Below are 19575 nucleotides of genomic sequence, written 5' to 3' on the forward strand. Positions count from 1 at the left end.
GCAGCAGGTTTTTCCTAATTCTAAAGAAGCAATGCTTAATTCTCTTTTTACTGATTAATTGTAGAGAATTATACTTCTGGCAGTTGACAAAGGGACTTACATGGCTTGCTTCAATACCATTCAAGACATAGGTAAATAATAAAAGTAAACAATTCATGAGAAGTGGAAACATAATTAACAGGAATCTTATGAATGTTTGTCTCCTCTTGCAAAAATCCTAGTAAGCTATGGCATGAGCTTCCAGTTTTCTCTGGATAAGAAGTACTTGTTAGCTAATCAATGTATAATCCCCAATGATCCTTAAATATTAAAAAGTTGACATTAACCAATTAGATAATTCAATTGAACAAGCATTTATGGAGCATTTGCTATTCAAGACATTGTTTTTTGGTCACAGACAAAAATTTAATACAGCAGCACCACTTTATAAAACTCATGTTGAGAAGCATAACTGATAGCTTTTTTATTTTGGCTTTTGTTTTACTGAGCTTTTATTTTTCAAGACACAGGATTTTCTCTGCAGTACATTTGTAGCCTTATAATCGTGTGCTGTGTTATAATAGGATTGAGCTTTATTGAGATATGGTTGAATTGAAAGTTCACTAGGTAAGTTCTTTCATTTTAATTCTGAATTCCATGCTGAGTAGCTTTGTCTTCTAACCTTTTGTGCAGGTAGTGTCCCTTATTCCCATTTGCTCCCTTTTGGATTGCCTCTACTATGTGGTCTACTAGAAAGATCATATCACTGGGTCAAGACTCATGCTTTCAATTTTGCTTCATTCACTCTCTGAATGACCTCAGGTCTTCTTTTAACTGCCTTTACTAGTATATTAATAGTCACCTGGGGTCTGGTGGCACAGTTAATCAAAGACCTAAAAATAATTTGAAATGTACAACCCTCCCTTCTGCCTCTAGAGAGAATCTTCGAACCAAAGAAGAAAAGTAAAATGAAAAGAGAGATTTGCTAGGATGATCAACAAGATCTCTGTGTGATGATTTCCTTTTCAGCACTGGCCTGTCTGATCCTTCTTAGTCTCCTAAAACTGAAATGCTCATTTCTGAGATTCTTCTTTATAATTCCCCATTTGAAGAACAGACCTTAGAAAGTGACAAGACATCTATTTGAAATAAAAATAATAAAACTGGCGATATGCCTTTATCTGCTTGTGTTGAGATACAAAAGAACAGAAATGACTTCCAAGTTATATGCTAATATAATATTGAGCTTGATATGCATGTAGATATGGTTCAGAAGAAGTGTTTGAACCCTAGCAATAGACAAATCATAACAAAAACTCAGGTAAGAATTTAGTTCTCCTCAAAATTACATTACCATTTCTTTTTCTCCACCGTTTTACCTCTCTGCCCAATGCTATGACCAGTATTCAGTGACTTCCTGTTGCTGTTAATAGACTTCTACTTTACTTGGTTAATTGTAGTCTTATCAAAACAATTGTGACAAATTCAAAGGTGCATTTTGGAACTACTGAGCCCTGTGGGGGGAAAAAAGCATAATCTTCAAGGTGAACTTTAGTGTGCTTTAAACACATTCCTCTCTGGTGGGGAGGATTTCAAAACTTTTGTAGTTTCTGTGGACAATGAGGTGGATACATTAGAAGAGTGAAAGACAGGTTGAAAGTGACCAGTTAGGAAAATATTGCAATAATCTAGAGAAAGAGATGATTAGGAGCTTAACTTAGGCATTAAATATCCAAATTTTCAAAAAGGGAGATATACATAGGAGATAAATTTAAATTGGCAAGACTTAGGGGCTAACTGGTTGTTACTAATGAAGGAGAGAAAATAATAAAGATTTCCAGAAAAACCTGGTTTGCCTGTGTCCCCACCCAAATCTCATCTTGAATTATAGCTCCCATAATTTCCACATGTTGTGAAAGCGACCCGGTGAGAGATAATTGAATCATGGGGTCAGTTTCTCCCATACTATTCTCATGATAGTGAATAAGTCTCAAGAGATCTGATGGTTTTATAAGAGGAAAACCCTTTCACTTGGCTCTCATTCTTTCTTGCGTGCTGCCATGTAAGACATGCCTTTTGCCTTCCACCATGATTGTGAGTCCTCCCCAGCCACGTGGAACTGAGTCCACTAGACCTCTTTTTCCTTATAAATTACCCAGTCTTGGGTATGTCTTTATCAGCAGCTTGAAAATGAACTAATACAAATTCTATCTTTGGTAAGTCATTAAAGAGGAGGATGGTGCTAGCAATCAACAAACGAAGGTAGGGAAGAAAGAAGGCAGAGTTTTAGGGGGAAAAAAATAATGATTCTCTTTTGAACATGACTTCACAGGGCTGTAGTTTCTCCAGGTAGAAATATCTACTATGAAGTTAGATATACAAGACTTGGAGTACTGGGGCTAGAAAATGGATCTGGATATTGTTGATACATAACTGATATTTGAGACTGGATGTGATCACACTAGAAGAGCATGTACAGAGTAGAAAACATAAAAGGAAGAGGCAATTGACAAAATCATGTAGCACACTAAACATTTAAAGGACTGACAGGAAAAGGAGCCCAGGAAAATTGCTGAGAGATGGATTAATGGAAATTCAGGACAAGTCGTATTATAGAAGACAAGAAAGAACAAATAATCCAGAAAGAGGGAACAGTATCATATATGAGGAAAGGTCTCATTAAGTAAAGACTACAGTATTTACCAGTTTTGGCATTTAGGAGTTTATTGCTGCCTTTGAAAAAAGAGATTTTAGTGTAATAGTAGAGATAGAAGAAAGATTTCAGTGGGTTGATAAATAAATGCAGTAAAAGGAAGTGGAGACATCAAGTATAGGCTTTTAAGATGCTTGACTGAGAAGTGATGGGATGATCAAGGAGAGAGGGGCAATAGTTAAAAGAGAACACAGGTTTTAGGAAGGAATTTTTTGTTGTCTCACTAATTTGTTTTTTTTGGATGGAAAAGAAACATAAGCATGTACATTAACCTAGTCCTGCACCTCCCACAGTGGCAATGGATAAATATTTGAAGTATGAATGAATGAATACTTGCAGTCAAGGGAAAATGAACTAATGAAGAAAATAATTTAAGTGATAGAAAAGAGAGGTAGTATCTGATGGAGCAAGGTTCTGGAGAAAGCCTAAATAAAGGATCCAGAATACAGATGGAATGTTTGGTCTCTGAAACATGAGAGGAGCAGGGATAATTGAAGGAATGTGTCATGTCTCATAGCATCTGCTGTCTACGTTAAGTAGGAGACAATGTCGTCTGCCAAGATTGAGGGAGAGAGGGCTGTGAGTAGAGTAAGAAACATTAGCAGAATGAACAATAAGAGACAGAAAATAATCTAGAAAGTGGTAGTAGGGTTGCAGGGAAAGTTAGTATATAGGTTAGAATCTCGGTTGTAAGTGACAGAAAGTCAACTCAAACTAGCTTAAGCAAAAAGTGGCATGAATTTATTGGCTCAGGGAACAAAAGAAAGTTTAGAATAGCAAACTGTAGAAAGGGCAAGGATATGACTGACATAGGAAATAACTGGAGCTAATAAATGATCAGTATAGTCTTTAAATTTTTCTAGTGGGCTTTGAATTTAAATTTCATTTTCATGTACACAGGCTTAGTAAACACAGAGTGTGAAACATGGCTGATATAGGTTCTTAACCATCTCTTCTTACCACCCTGATATAGAAGCAGTGTATTTAATGGGCCCAACACCTAGAATCCTAAGTAAGGACTTTGATTAGCCTTGTTTTGTTCAGTTGCCCACTCCTGCATCAATCACTTGTGGCCAGGGGTAGGACCTGCAGAATGTACTTTGATTGACAAAGCTTAGGTCAGATGTTCACACATGAACTGATCACTGTGACAATCGACTCCATCATTCAACGAGAATTTTTTGTGTTTTGACAATGTTTCAGATCTTGTTTTAGGTGCTGGGGATACAGTTGTGAAAAACACAGACATGGTCCCTACTTTTGAGAGCTTACACTCTTGTAAGGAGAGATTGATAATAAACAATATATTTTGGCTATTGATATATGTTATTAAAAAATTAAAACAGGATTATAATAAAGAGTGACTGGCAGTAGGGTCTACTTTAGCCTTGATGGTCAGAGAAGTCTGAATAGCTGACACTTGGATCTCAAGAATAAGCCAGCTATTTGAAGATTTGGATGAATATTATTCAGACAGAGGGAAGAATGAGGGCAAAAGCTGATTGATAAATGAGCTTGGCATATTTAATTAGCACAGAGAGGGCCATTGTGAATGGATCTTAGTGAGTGAAGAGGAGAGTAATGAGTAATGTGTGATGAGGTGGGAGAAGTGAGCAGGAGCTAGATCACATAGGACTTTGTAGCCACTGTAAGGAATGGCTATTAGGATTTATCCAGTCAAATCAAGTGCCTTTTCTTATAGTAATCATTTGAATTGAGGGCCACGTTCCTAGGAAAGGGATATTAAATACAGTAATTTTAATTTTCTTATCAGCCCAGGTGCAGAAACAGTGGAAACCAAGGTAAAACTTCTTGGAGGATTGATTGATAAGATAGGTCAAGTAGAAAGATGAGGGAGAAGGCAGAGATAATGCTGTTGAAAGACTAGTTAAAACAGCTGATCCTGGATTTGAGACCACCATAGAAAAGAGCTTCAGTTAGGAGAGAGACTGATTGACTGGGAAAATAAAAGGTTATCAATCTTGTGGTCTTTGTCAAGGTTGAAAAGTAGGTTTTATGGCCATGAGGAAGTCCAATAGGTATAAGGATAGGATATCATTGGCAGAGTGAGATTTCCAAGTCAAAGGTGTTGTAATGTCCTTTCTTATTCAGATGAATACTTGTTTTTTATGTATTTATTTGTATCCAACCTAAGTCCATAAATACCTTGTTAGCATACCCAGTTTCCAGAAACTTGCTGATTGGGGTTCAAAAATACTCTCTCCCCTCCTCCCTTTTTAAGTTGTGATCTTTTCCATTATTAAACATTGGCTTCTTTCCCAGGGATGGCACTGAAGAAGAAAATCAATGACATATCTAGCCAGCCTACTTGGACTGAATGGGCATTCAAATAGACTCCAAGGGCCAAGTACAGACGGTGATTTATTGTGCATACAACTTCTGCAGAATGCCTTCATTTGAGCATCGATGTATATACAATTACTCACCAGAATGCTGCTTTTTACTATTTAGCCAGGAATCTGTGGAGAGATTATGTTCACTAAGAAATCCACACATGTAGTTTCTACCCTTTTCAGCAGCTCTAGAAACTCTCAGTAGTCTGCATGAAGAAAAGAGATTTCAAAAATAGTCCTTCCATTTTACCATATTTCTCACTATTGTCATCCTTATGCAATTCCCATTTCAGAACCAATTCAGATTTATTAAACCATGTTCCTCTACTGACATGTAAGTAGATGGATTTGCTAGAGGCAAATCATTTACTGTGGCTATTGTGAAACCTAAAATTGCGGTAGTCGTCTCCACATATCACAGGCTTTCTTATTGTAAAGATCGTTTTTAGACAATGTTTGATATTGAAACAACCAAGTGGAAGTTCAAGCTATTTAAATAAAGCAGATATTTGACATCACACAGGCAGGAAAACAATGAAGGTACTTCTAAATTCCTTTTTCTCACTGAAAACAGTTTGAGTGGCCAGTTTGCCCTTATAACTTGAACTTAAATTGAAATTGCTAGCAGGTTATTTATAGCTTTAGGAGGATAATTTCCAAAAATCTTGCTTTTCCTCTCTGGCCAAATATTACCTAATTCCTATCCTATTTCGGAAATGGCACCATGTCCAGACATTTGTAGGTTTATATTGTATTTGTCTTTTATTATATTAAGGAGACTGGGTTGTTCTGGTTTACATCAGGAATTGAATTATGTTCTTTGCATAAACATATATGGACTGTTACAATGTATTTTCTTTAATATTTTGGCTAAATTTCAGTGAAAATGTTAATAATTTTAATAGAAACACTTCAGGCCACTCTTTAATGCAAACAATACGATGTCAAGATTAATAGAAGCTATAAATAAAAAGAAGCTGTAGTAGTATTGATAAAAATCAGCTCAGCAAATGAAAATGAGGAAATTCAATAACAAATAATATACTGCAATGATATAGCCCATTGAGTTGCTATATGAGGCAGCATGAAAAATAGCCCTTTAAATTATTTATGTACCTTGCAGTATAATCAGCATCTTGGATAGTAAGCTACTAGAAGGCATAAACAAAAATCATTTGTGTGGTTCTAAGCCTATCACCCTCAAATTAAATGTAAATATATGCATCTGATACTACATAGTAGTGCTTCTTCTAATGTTTTTCTGTCCATCATCGACAGACTTTTCGGCCCTTATTAGGGTTTTCTTTTCTTATCTGTATTTTCTCTTTCCTTTCTCAGGAAGTATGTTCTTTTGGATCTTAGTATGAGTTTTGTCATGGAAAAGCTCAGGGTCTATGTTGGTACAGATACAGGGAGAAGCACGTAGATGAGCATCATCTATTTATTTGCTGAGCATTGCAATAAGCACTATTGGAGCAGGAAAAATACAATTTATGGACTCTATCCTCTATGTATAGAATCTAGACAGAAGAAATAAACATGTACCTTTGGAGAAGTTTAAAGGCACTTACATATAACTTACCAAAAAATTGAAATTAGCTGATTGTTCCATGTTGTTTGTAATCAAATCCATTCATTTATAACAGTATTTCTCCATATAGTTGTAGTCATTATTGATTTTCTATTATTATATCATTTGTTGAATAAGTGAGTAAACAAATGGGTGAATATGTTTAGTGGTTTTTGCCAGTATTTATGGCTGAAGGATCGTGGATAAGTGCTTAATAGTTATACTACTTTTTTTTTTTTTTTTTGAAGTGGAGTTTCACTCTTGTTGCCCAGGCTGGAGTGCAATGGCGTGATTGTGGTTCACTGCAACCTCTGCCTCCCTGGGTCAAGCAATTCTCCTCTCCTTTTTCAGCCTCCAAAGTAACTGGGATTACAAACATGTGCCACCACGCCCAGTTAATTTTGTATTTTTAGTAGAGATGAGGTTTCACCATGTTGGTCAAGCTGGTCTCAAACTCCTGATCTCAGGTGATCTGCCCACCTCGGCCTCCCAAAGTGCTGGGATTATAGGCATGAACCACCATGCCCGGCCTAGTTATACTACTTTTTAAGAATTGTGAATAGGCACTGAATATCTGTTTATCAAGATTGCACCTCTGTGATTAACCAGGCTTGATTTTGCACCAAAACAGTACAGCATTGTCATCGCACTCTTAGTATTTATTTTGCATTTGCTTAGTATTACATTCAAGAAATATAGAGAGAACATCTATTATGTGCCAGACAAGGTACTAAGCACTGAGTACAGTGGTCAATGAAACAAATATATACCCTGTCTTCATTGAGCTTATAATCTATTTAGGGATACCAAATAGTGCTATGAGGTGCTATGGTGACCAACAGAGTGTATGCTTAGACGATAACAGAGCGAGGCTAGGGATCTACTTAGTGTGTCCAGGGAAGTAATCTGTAAGCTGAGATAAGAAGGATAAGGAAGAGTGGAGCATGTGAAGAGCCACGGACTGAGCATTCCAAGCGAGGGGAAACAGCATGTCCAAAGCCTCTAAGTCATGAAAGAGTTTGGTGTGTTTTAATGACTGTAAGGAAACCAATGTGGTTATATTGCAGAAAGGGAGAGAAAATGTGCTACGTGATGAAGTTGGGGAGTTGGGTGGAGACAAGACCTAGGGCTTTGAAAACTATGCCAAAGATTTTAGACTTTCTCCTAAGGTAATGGGACTATATTGATTGGTTTTAATCAGGGGCAGCAGTGGGGTTCACATATATAAAAGATTACTTTGGCAGTTGTTTGGATAATGGATGGGGAATACAAAAACGAACAAGAGAAATCAGTTATCAACTTATTGCAGAAGTCCATGCAAGAGGTGAAGCTAGAGGCAAGTGGACTAATTTGAGATATATTCTTGAGATATAACCTAAAGGACCTTATGTTCAGGGTTGTATTTGAGTAGACAGGAAGAGGGAAGAATCAGGAATAAGTCAGGGTTCTGGTCAGGGAAACTAATGTCGGGAAAGCTGAGAAAGGAATAGGTTTCAGATTAGAAATCATGAATTTTGTTTTAAATATCTTCATTTTTAGATACTCATGAGATATCTAAGATTATAAATAGGCAGCTGCATTTACCAGCCAATGATGTAGCAATTTCAGATATTTCTGCTGTAAAAAATTATTGACATGAGTGTTTGAATGTCATGCTTTAATTAATTTGGTAAACATTTGTTGGGTCCTATGTGGTAGGTATTGTGCTAAGCACTGGGAATACAAAGGCATAGTTGCTGCCAAAAAGGAATTTATTATAATCAAATTGGGAGACTGAAAAAAAAAGCAGATAATTTAAAACACAGTGTGATAATAACAGTAGGAGGAACATCTAACTCAAATAAAGGGTTAGAAGGGTCGGGGAAACATTCCTGGAAGATATGACATCTGGGTTAAGTTCAAAAGTAAAATCTAGCCAGGCACAGAGGAGCAAAAGGCTCTGTTAGGAAAAATTGTACCAATAGTGGACTTAAGAAAAATACAAAAGTGAACATCTTAATATTTCTGGCCACAGAATATTTTTATGTCTGTTACGATTATTGTTAAATATGTCCATAATATCAGAATCATTGAAATGAAAAAGCTGTTAGAAATCATCTAGTATAGCCACCTAGCTTTACAGAAAGGGAATTGGACTCTGGGATAAGTGACCTGTCCAAATCATCAATTCTACAATAACTTTTTTGTTTTCAAATATTGTAAGTTTACTGTCAATCCACTGTCTAAATGGTGCCCCAAAGCATTAATTTAATCCTTCATATTGCCCACCTGTTACAAGAGGATATTTTATTTCCAGAGAGATTTTGTTGTTCTCAACTCCCTTCAGTTATTATTTTCCACTTAATTCACAGTGAACAATGTGAAACTATCTTTCAATAAGTGATATCTATACAATTAAACAACTTTCTGTAACATACAGGGAGATATTTAAAATATAATCTTTCAAAAGAAAGTTCATAGTCACATTCTCTTTACTTCCTAAACCATCTATAGGACTCCATTTTCTTCCACTGGGCAAACCAATGGGGTTTTGGAAGAAAGATGAAAGAGTTGACTACTCAAAATTCAATTATGTTTGGTTATCTTATAGCCCTTTTGTTTCTACTGCTCCTATCTTCTGCCAGACTGACACTCTGATCTGCTGCACCACTGATTTCTTACCTGTTCTGCCACCATTGTTTCTAATACATTAGAGAAAAGCAGTTCCTCACAAGCCATATAGGCAGTACTCAAGAAGAATACAAAAGGAGAGAACATAAACCATTTTCCTTTCCCTTCTGTCCCTGAAATGCCAAATACACAATATAAATGAGCTGAAATATTTAGCAGAGGGCAGAGTATGCCATGACAATAGCAGCAGTGTCTCCAAAAGCAAAGTATTGTATAGTAGGACCTGGCTAATTTAGACCAGTTGAGAAGAAACTCATCTGAATGTTTGAATACGTTAGTAAGAATTACATTTTCATTATTCTAAAATACATGGAATCAGGCACTGTCATGTAATGCAATCTGTTTGGAGGACAACTGTAGTAATATCTGACAAAAACAAAATGGAAATGCTTTAAATCTCCATCAGTGGGGGCTGGTTAAAAAATATATTCTTCCATCTATGCAGCCATTAAAAAAGATGTAGACAGACGTATCTCCAATATATTATATTGTTAAACAAAATAAACCAAGTGTAGAACAGTCTGCATCAAAAGCTCCCAAATTTCGTTGAAAATATGTTATCCATATACACGTATACACAAATATGCACACATTTCACTTAATACACATATACAAAGATGTATACACACACATAAAAAGATATAATGTGTGTATATGCATCAGAGATACAAAAATACTCCTCATTGTTAACTTTGGGGAGTAGTACTTGGACAGGGATAGAAAGATAATCACTTTTTATCCTATACATATTTTGTTGTATTTTTGAAAATGTTTACCGTATGCAAGTATTCTTCTTTGTAATAAAAACATGAGATAAAATGTGAAAATGTCTAGGTGGAAAATAAATTCTGCAAAATAGTACAAGTGATATTATACAGCTCTATAAAAATTATAGAGTAGAATATGCAAAAATGGCCCTAAAATGCAGTGGAATTTAAACTGAGTAAATAAAGTGTGGCCAAATAGAGATCCTTTGACTCCTGCTTTAATGAACAGATAAGAATGATTACCAGGTATTGGAATGTAAATGTATGCCTTTAAAGTGCTTTTTAAAAGCTTATCTTAAGAAGCTTAAGCTTTTCCTCTCCAAATTTTAATTTTGAAATTAATTTGTTTTATGCACATTTTTCACTAACAGTAAATTTCTAACAAAACCTGCCAAAATTTTAACAAATTTTAGATTTGTAGAACATTAATGAGGACTTGAAACGTCTTTTAAAAATTAACAATGGATAATTTCTAGTCCCTCCTTTTAAAGTTCACTTTGAAATATTGCATTAAAAATTGTCCGTAAGTTGAGAAATGACTCAAGACTGTTCTAATCACTCTTGATAAATCTTTGGATTTATTTATCCTCTTTGAACTCATGAACATATTCTATTTGACTGCTGAATCAAACGCTCACAAAGTTGGGTTGTTGAAAGAGGGCTTTCCCAATTGTATTTTGTGTGCCTTTCTTTGGCTGCTGGCCTTTTGGCCTTTTCACTGCTCATTAACACCTTCTTGGCAGTGTGGATAGCTGAAAAAGGTGAAATACAAACTGGTTAATACTGCTACCCCAGCCTAAAAATCTGGAAGTAGGGCTCCATGAAAAGCAGAGGTTAATTTTCTCTACTACAACCACATGAATAATCAAAAGTTGGGAGTTACAGAGTTGGAGGATTTGGTTTTAAGATTACTCCTGGGATTATTTTAAAATGGAATTTATGATTGATTTGAATATGAACTCACCAAGTGTAGTGACTTTACTGTGGAACCCTTTCAGAGGCACCTCTTGGGATTTTTTATTCTGGTACTGATTGTGATCTTAAACCTAAGTATGCAGAGATGCCTGAAATTTAATTAAGGTAAAAATTTAAAAATGTATTTTTCCATTTGAATTATATGCAAGGTTAGAAAAACTCAATGTAAATTGGTGGTAATTTATTTCACTTAAATCCCTAGGGACTTACATTTCCACATTAATAAGAATACACTGCTTCTTACACACAAGGGTAAATACAGTGACTGTGACTCACGCTGAAGGTCATGTTTGGAATCTCATATTTCCTTTGCATCTTAGTTTCAAACATTCTTCTTGGATTCTTTCTAGCATTTCCAAATCCTATTCATCCTCAGGGTCTAACTCAAGTCTCGCCTCTTTGATAAAGTCTTCCTTCACAACTTCTGACTTCCACATATATTGCTCACTGCCTTCTGTGAACTCCTCCAGTTTTTATTGTCTGACATTCACAGCTTTGCAGTTGACTATTTACTGGCTTAAGCATTGGTTGTAAAGGTTGTCTCCCCAGTGAAATGTTAAGTTCCTTAAGGATTGCAAATACTATTAATTGTATTGGTATAGAGGTCTTTTGAATTCATTGCAGTACCTAACATAGAGTAACTAGTAAGTACTCAAAAATATTGTACTTTTTAGTCCCTTTATGGACTATGCATGAGTTACATTTAAAATTCCTTCTATCTCACTATTGCCACTGCCTCAATTAGTTCCATCCCTTACTATATCATTTTTTTTTTACAAGGCAGGACGAAATATTACCACTGATATTGAACTCTAGTTTGGCTTATCTGCTGGCAGCAGGCTTTCCTGTAGGGCATTGTGAACGTTTACAAAGCTAGTATAGCTAATCTGTTACAGAGCTATCTTGCCCTTTTGGTCTGATTTATTCTCATTGGGCTGAAATATTCTCTGGGCTACTGTGGAAACCCAGAATTCGACTTTTGCAAACATCAGTGACCAGGTAGCCGCTTTGTGGAACCAGAAGTGATAGCATGTTCTTAAGTGACCCTCCACAGTTAAAGGCCAAAAAATTACTGTGGGGAAGTAAGGCCTTTTGGCAAGTGTGTGTGCGTGTGCATGTGTGCATGCATGTGGGTATGTGTGCCTGGCATCCTCCATCCCCTTACAATCTCTGTGTACCTTACCAGTCCCGCTAGGCTCCATGCCACCTAAGATTCAACACCTTTAAGTCACATTTTTAATACAGCAGATAATAATGTATCTTCTTTCTCCAGGATAGGCCACAGAAAATGTTTGTCTCCCTCCTCTCTTGAGGCCTTTAAGGAATTTCTTTCTATCAGCCAGAAAATCAATTTGAGAGACTATGAAAATTGAAAGACTTAGGTGAAATCTTATGTGGTTACTCTGCAGCCATTCCTGCCAAGGAAATAACTCCAGAGGAGTAAGGGAAAATATTTAAGGGTTGCAAGAGTCATCCTACCCTGTTCTTGGGCGTTTTCTGCTGTTTCAGCCTCATGGTTCCTCTCCCTGAAAAGAACAGGTGTGCCTGACAGCAGGTGTGTTTGTTCTACTTTTCCTATGGCAGCTGTCACTCCCCAGGTAACTCCCTTTTCCAGGTGGTGAATTCTTACAACCCATCATCTTCTTTCCTGGCTACCATTACTTTAAAAAAAGGTTTGGCTGTCAACCCTCCCTCCTTTTAAAATCTTTTGAAATGTTATTGTTTTGATTGTTGATTTTTTTTTTTTTTTTTTTTTTTTTTGCTTTTGTGTTTTGGGATGATTTTTTGAGGGAAAATATGTCTTCAGATGGATTCTATTTACAATTCAGACAAACTTAACACTTTCCTTTTAAAAACCTCCATAAAAGTCTGCAGCCCTCTTTGATTTGGATTGAGTTTTGAAGCCTTCTTCTCTGACAGGGTTGAGTTTCTCCATTTTGCATTTTCCAGTAGATCTTGGGGTCTGTCCTCAGTCAAGACACCTGCTGCTGGGACTGCCAGTCACCACATGCTTGGCTTTCATCTTCCCTCGTTTCTATTCATAGCATGCACTTCTCATAACTCTAAAAGACTGTTTGATGCCCCCTCATTGTTTAATATCTACATGATTAAAGCAGCTGAGAGAATTAGCACGTGTCCTAAGCCTAAGGAAAAATCCAGTCTAAAAGAAATTGTATTGCAAGCCCAGATCGTTTTTAATAAGCTCTGCTGTGCTCTGTCTCACCTATTCCTCTGTGGGACTCCCTTGGGCATTTTATAGGTATTTGAGGGTTAGCTTTAAAAGGATTCTTTCAGGCATGTATTTGACTCTCAATATAGCATTTATCAAGCCCCCACAGTGTGCAGGACCCTTACAGTAGTCCCATGGTAAGGTACAAAAGAAGCAAGCATACCATTTTAACAGTTAAGGAATCAAGTTACTAGTCCTTTAGGATGAAGTGAGGGAGAAAAAGTGCACATATATAAAAGATTTGGGTACATTTTAAAGATGTCAGATATATAGGTGCAGCAGGAGTATCAATTTGGTATACAAAGGGGGCATAAAATGATTGTGTAATCACAGTTGGAAAGATATAGTGAGAGCCTCAGAGGAGTGAATGGTGTGAGCTTAAGGGCTTTCATCATGAGTGTCCTCAGGCACTTCAGTAAGGCAATGCACTGTGCAGAAAAGTTGATATTCTGATAGTGTTATATGACAATAATAGTAACTGCTACCATTTATTCAATTGAATTTTTACTTTGTGTCAATGTAAAAAGAATGGAAGAACTAGGGAGCAAGAAAATATAGACTGTAAAAAAATACATTCTTAAAGTGTCAAGTGTATGACCATGGGTTGAAGTTTGGCTAGGGAGGTGGGTGGGCTGTATGCTTGTCTCTGTGTGTCTGTGCATGTCTGTGCGGGGTAGGGGGTGGCGGCAGGGAGGAAGAAGCAAGATAAAGAGACTTGGAGAGTAGGGCAGAGTCTGGGAAATAGAGGTTACGGTATGAGGTGATAGCAATTAAAGTGGGGAAAGGAGTAAAAGAAAAGAGAGGCTGTGTTCAAAGAAAAGGATTCACAGTTCCAGATCTTGGAATTAAATCCTTTACTTTCTGAATGTATTCTTCTCTGAAACCTTAGACTTATTTTGCTCATTCAGAATAAAATAGAACATTTAACTTTGAAAATAGGGTTTTTACAGAAAATAAAGTGCTTCTTTAAAATGCTAATTTTTGACTCTCAGAGTATGTCCGATTTTTCCACAAATTCGTAATCCATGGTAATTCTGAGGCATAGCCTATTGGAAATTAGTATGCTGAAACCATGTCAGAAAACTAAGCAGGTAGAGATTTACAGTTAATTATTGGAGAGACTCACATCATGACATTAGCACATGGTTTAGCTGTATTTTGACAGTGGAAAACCTGGCATAAGAGTCTCTGAGAGCACCAAGTAATATGCCTGAGGTCCCTTTCCTGCAGGTGAATTCTCTAGTGGCAGTCATCGCAATTTATGCCAAAGGCTTATTTTTGTGCAGACATAATCTCTGGTAGAATTTTCGCAGCCTCTGTTGACAGAACTGACAGTGTGTATAGGCCCAGGCTACTAGGCAACACCAGCATCAGTTAGCAGTCAGCAAATATTTATTATGCCTTAACCATATGCCTAGAACCAAGTTAGAAGCAAGGAGGATATATTAGAACAGGCATAAACAATCCCCTCAGACTCTTTACAGGGCTGACATACTTAAAGTAACTAAAATAGTGACAAAGCTATATTTAATCAAATGCCACATTCGGGGGAGGGTGAGTATTTTAGGATGTTAGAAAAAGGAGAGATCAGTTAGAGCACTAGATTGGGAGAGTCTTCAGAAAAGAATTGGAACTCATCCTATAACTCATAAGACAGGTCGAATTTAAAGAGTCAGAGTGAGAAAAGGAAGGAAATCTATACACATTGAGAACAATTCAGAGGCAGGCAAAAAACAAACAAAACATAACAAAATAAAAACACCCTGGTATTTTTATAGTACAACAGGGAGACCAGCTTGATTGACATGGAAGATGCTTGAAATCAATAGAAAATAAGTTAGGTTGGGCCAGAGTATCAAAGTATTTTGAAAACCAAGTCAAATGTTTTAAATTCAATACATTAAGAAATGGGAGGCGTGTGATGATGAAAGGTGGGAGCATAGCATGGTCATTTAAAGGGCATTTTAACAAGATTAATATGGTACTGATTTACTGGACAGATTGGAGAGTGTAGAGAAGGGTATACAAATATTACTATAGCTATTGGATAAGCACATATTTAACCTCAATTTCACCCTTCAAAGAAGTCATTCAGGCCATTCCCAACAAAATCCTAGATTCCCGTTGTTTTTTTATGTTTAACATAAAAGTGTTTAAAAGATCTAAGTTCACATCAGATGGGTAATGTGCCAAAGTTGTAACAAGGTTTGAAAGAGGCACATCTCACACATGAATATGAAGACCTATGGAGTCAGATTCCAAGGCTGAAGGGACTATTTGCACTTACATCATAAAATCTCTGTGTCTCTAATGAGCTTCAGTCTATACAGATGTTCTTTAAGGAATTGTCATTCCTTTTTATTAGACCGAGCTCACAAATTTTTCCATCTAAATTTGATGTAGTATATTGGAAATGACTATTGTAGGAAACATGGAATATATGAAAAATATGGAGGTTTTTTAAGAAAAAGAAAAGAAATATATGTAAGTAAGAGGTAAAAATAAGCAAACCAAAATAACTTAGATGGATGAACCCAAACGTAGGTTGTAGCTGAAAATAGAAGGGTAAACAAGTGCCATCCCAAATAAAAACAAACTAAAGTAAGAAAATGGGCAATGCAGAGAAATCAGGACATAAACCAAGTTTCACTTGAATTATACATAAAAATTAAGACAGTTATTTCAGTTTTGATTCATTCGCTTGTGTGTACACTTAGGTTTTCACCTGCCAAACTTTGTACATTAGTATAAAATGGATCATATTTACATCATCATCAAATGGACACTGGTTTGTCAGATTTGAGGGAGGAAAATATTTTTCTTAAAATCATTGGAGATTAAGTCTCAGGAAAGCTACTGCCTCAATGAAAATCTTGTAAATATAATTGGCATTAAGATCTGTTTAATTAAATGACTGGCATTACAAGAAAAAAGGAAGTCAAGTTTGCCTGTAGGTATTTGTCTTTTGCTTTCCTCAGTTATTTCCCTACAGTGCAATTTATTCCATTTAGACTAGTGGTGGTTCAACACTAGCTGTACCTTAGGATCCCTATGGGAACTTTCAAAAAGTCCACTGCCCAGACTCCACCCTAGATTGATCCAAACTTTGGTATTTTGCAGAGCTCCTTGGGGGATTCTAATAGGTATGCTGAGTTGAGAAGCACTATATTAGATTAACACCAGCATCTTTCTCTCTTCCCCCCTCATATAGTCCCTTAAGGCATAGCACTTCTTACAAGGGACATATATTTTAGCCAGACTAAATATTTGTGTTACACTGATGGTAGAAAGCTCTTGAGGGCAGGTCTTTGGTTTGTTTATTTTTCTATCACTCGGTGGGCTCTGGCCAGTAAAGTTTGTTGTATTAATACCAAGTAGAAGTATAAGAGGTAGCAGGATTGGAGATAGAGCCCAGGACAGGCTAGTTTCTATGTACGGGAGGAGGGGAAGAAAAAATCCAGATTGTAAGATACAGCAGTCTTGGCTACAGTGGGAAGTCTTCGATAGGTCCCATGAATATAAAATATCACCTTAGAACTATGGTTTATTGCCAGATCTTTTAGTTATCCATACTGTGACTTTAGGTAAGGCATTTATCACTGGGTGTCTCTGATATCTCTTTAAAATGAGGAAAATAGTTCCAGTCCCATCTACCCCAAAAGATTGATGTGAGATTCAACTAACATTTGCAGTTCTGAGTTCATTTTACAGTATTTTTAAGTATAATATGCCAGATATGTGTAAAACTGTTGTCATTATGATTTACAAAGGCAGTTAATAGTCTTTTTGTCAGAATGAAAAACCTAGAATAATCCATAGAGCAGTACAAGTGCCTTTAACCACCAAAGTCAGTAGAAGTGTGAGGAAGACTTCCTTTGCAAAGCTATTCAAATACCTCAAAGATTGTATTTTTTATAAACCCAAGAGACAAGCATGTCCATGTAGAACATTGCATAATTTTGACAGACTTTAATAATGCAATGAAAGTAATCATAGAGAAATAACTTGATGTGAATTCAAGTTCCAGTACAGCCTTAACTTGGTTTATGAGCTTGGATAACATATACATATATGTACTTGCATGTGTTTATTCATTAAAAGGAAGGAGTCACTGTACTAAAATTTATTAAAATCATTAATCTATCTATCCAACATGCATTAATTGAACACCTCTTATGTGTCAGGCAGTATTTTTGGTGTTGGGAATACAGCAGTGAAAAAGAAATAGACACATTGCTTACCATCATATAAACTTACATTCTAGTAGGAAGTGGAGCATAATATAATTCCAATTTTGTAGAATTGCTATTGAAAAAAATAATAATAAAACAGGGTAGGCACATAGACTGGTGGAAAAGGGTAAAAAGAGTGGGTGTTTCATAGGTGCCAAGATCTACTGTAGGCACTTCCCACATGTTACTGTTATTTATAAATCTTCACAAGCATACTATGCAACAAGTATTGTTATCTTCATTTTAAGAGAGGGAAATCAAGGCTCAGAGAGTTTTTAAAACTTGCCTAACATTACCTAGTGATTATGTGACAGAGTTAGAATTGCAGCTTGCATCTGCCTGAGTTCAAATCCCATGTTCTTTCTCCAAATATGGCCAGCACGTAAGTGACTTAATATATGTTTCCATATTCTTTTCTGTAAAATTCGTTTCTGTTGGGCTTCATCAGAGATTTAATCTGACATCCCATGTACCCTATATGTTTCATAGATACTAACACTTTAAAAATTGAATTAGTTATTAGCATTTAAAAGTAAAAAGCTGCATACAAAAGTATTGGTTTCCATCTTGTCTCAAAGTATTGAAAAGTCCAGCAAACTTGGTCCTGTGCTCCCAAAGGGCAGCAACCAGCTGAAGCTGATCCCTGTGAGACAGAGCATGCACTCTCTGGGTTTCCACAGCCACTACTAATCCATGTTGGCATATCTGAGCCACTTCACTCATTTATGTTATTTACCTGGCCCATGTAAATATTTGAATATGTGACCCACTAGAACAGATACATGCAAAACCCTCTTCCAGTTCCAAAGTTTTGATTCAATGCTGAACATTTGGGTTCAGTTATAAGCTTTGTAACTATTCCTTTGACAACCATAGTTATACTTACATAAATTTTCTTCTTTCATTTGTTCTCCACTTTATTTTTTTATGGTTTAACAACCATGCAAACAATAGCCAAACTTGCACACTAATTTCTTTACTTTTTCTATTTTAAAATATGATTCAACACAGCACACATAAACCTATAGATTTTTATTCTTTATGCAGAGAAAAAGTGAAACATGCTAAACATGTTAAAAGTCTCAAGAATGCATATAAACTGTAAATAGCATAATTAACAAGTAATTCATAATGGCAGTTAAATTCTGCCAATGTGGAATCATGCAAGTCAGTTTAGAAGTCCATGTTTTAGTTAAGTCTATAACTCACCATAGCCTTTAAAATCCAAGTAATTTATTAACCTAATATAGGTTGGAAGAGAAAACCCAGTCATAATATTGAAGTGAATGTACGGAAAGATGCCTCTCATGAAAATCATTCAAAGTATAATTATTCTTAAGCACAACATTATTAAAATGTATTTCTATAATATAAAAGTTTTTATTAGTATTCTGTGATATAAGGTACCCTATGCAGCATTATGTTAAATTCTGTCTCCATATTTATAAGTTTTATAGAGTTTACTTTATAGCAGTAAACAATGGGATCTCTGCTAGACTCAGAGTGAATTACAGTTGCTTAATGGTGTGGGTACAAGTTGATTTGTCAGCTCACAGGCCCAATTATCTGTTCATGTGGTTGCCCTAGAGCGGCCCTGAGGCACAATAGCCTCTATATTCAGGATATCTAGCTGGTATGGTGGTTCATACACTGTTAGTACTTGTTTGATTTCATGCAGGTGGAGTAGGAGCCCACTTAGATAGTGCACAGTGAAGTATGGCATGAAGAAGACTCCTTCCTCGTCCAGCCACAAATGCTTTCCTGTATAGCCTGCCACAATGCCTGAAATTTCCAGCCTCAAAGAGTCATTTCTTTGATTAAATTGTCATCCCCATCTGGAAAACAAAACCACTTCAAAAAGGTTAAGCCATTGTCCCACATATAAATAGTATTGGCTTCATTAACAGTATGAAATTGTTCATTGCTTTGCATAACAAAATGTCATGGTCCCTGAGAGAACAGGTAACACAGAGCAGGTAACTCTTAAGAAAGGAGATAGTTTACAATCCCACCAACAGTGTAAAAGTGTTCCTATATATGTAAACTAGTTCAACCATTATGGAAAACAGTATGGCGATTCCTCAA

General features: G+C 36.2%; 1 protein-coding gene and 1 pseudogene across 2 annotated transcripts in view; one reads left to right on the plus strand and one right to left on the minus strand.

Moving 5' to 3' along the window:
* The window catches only part of TENM1 (teneurin transmembrane protein 1), a 604771-nt gene that overhangs the window by 19865 nt on the left and 565331 nt on the right, over positions 1-19575 (plus strand). The gene's annotated exons all lie outside the window — the stretch shown is intronic.
* LOC111531626 lies at positions 15430-15524 on the minus strand (annotated as a pseudogene).

This window comes from Piliocolobus tephrosceles, chromosome 12, assembly GCF_002776525.5.
Source record: "Piliocolobus tephrosceles isolate RC106 chromosome 12, ASM277652v3, whole genome shotgun sequence".
Classification (NCBI taxonomy): Eukaryota; Metazoa; Chordata; class Mammalia; order Primates; family Cercopithecidae; genus Piliocolobus; species Piliocolobus tephrosceles.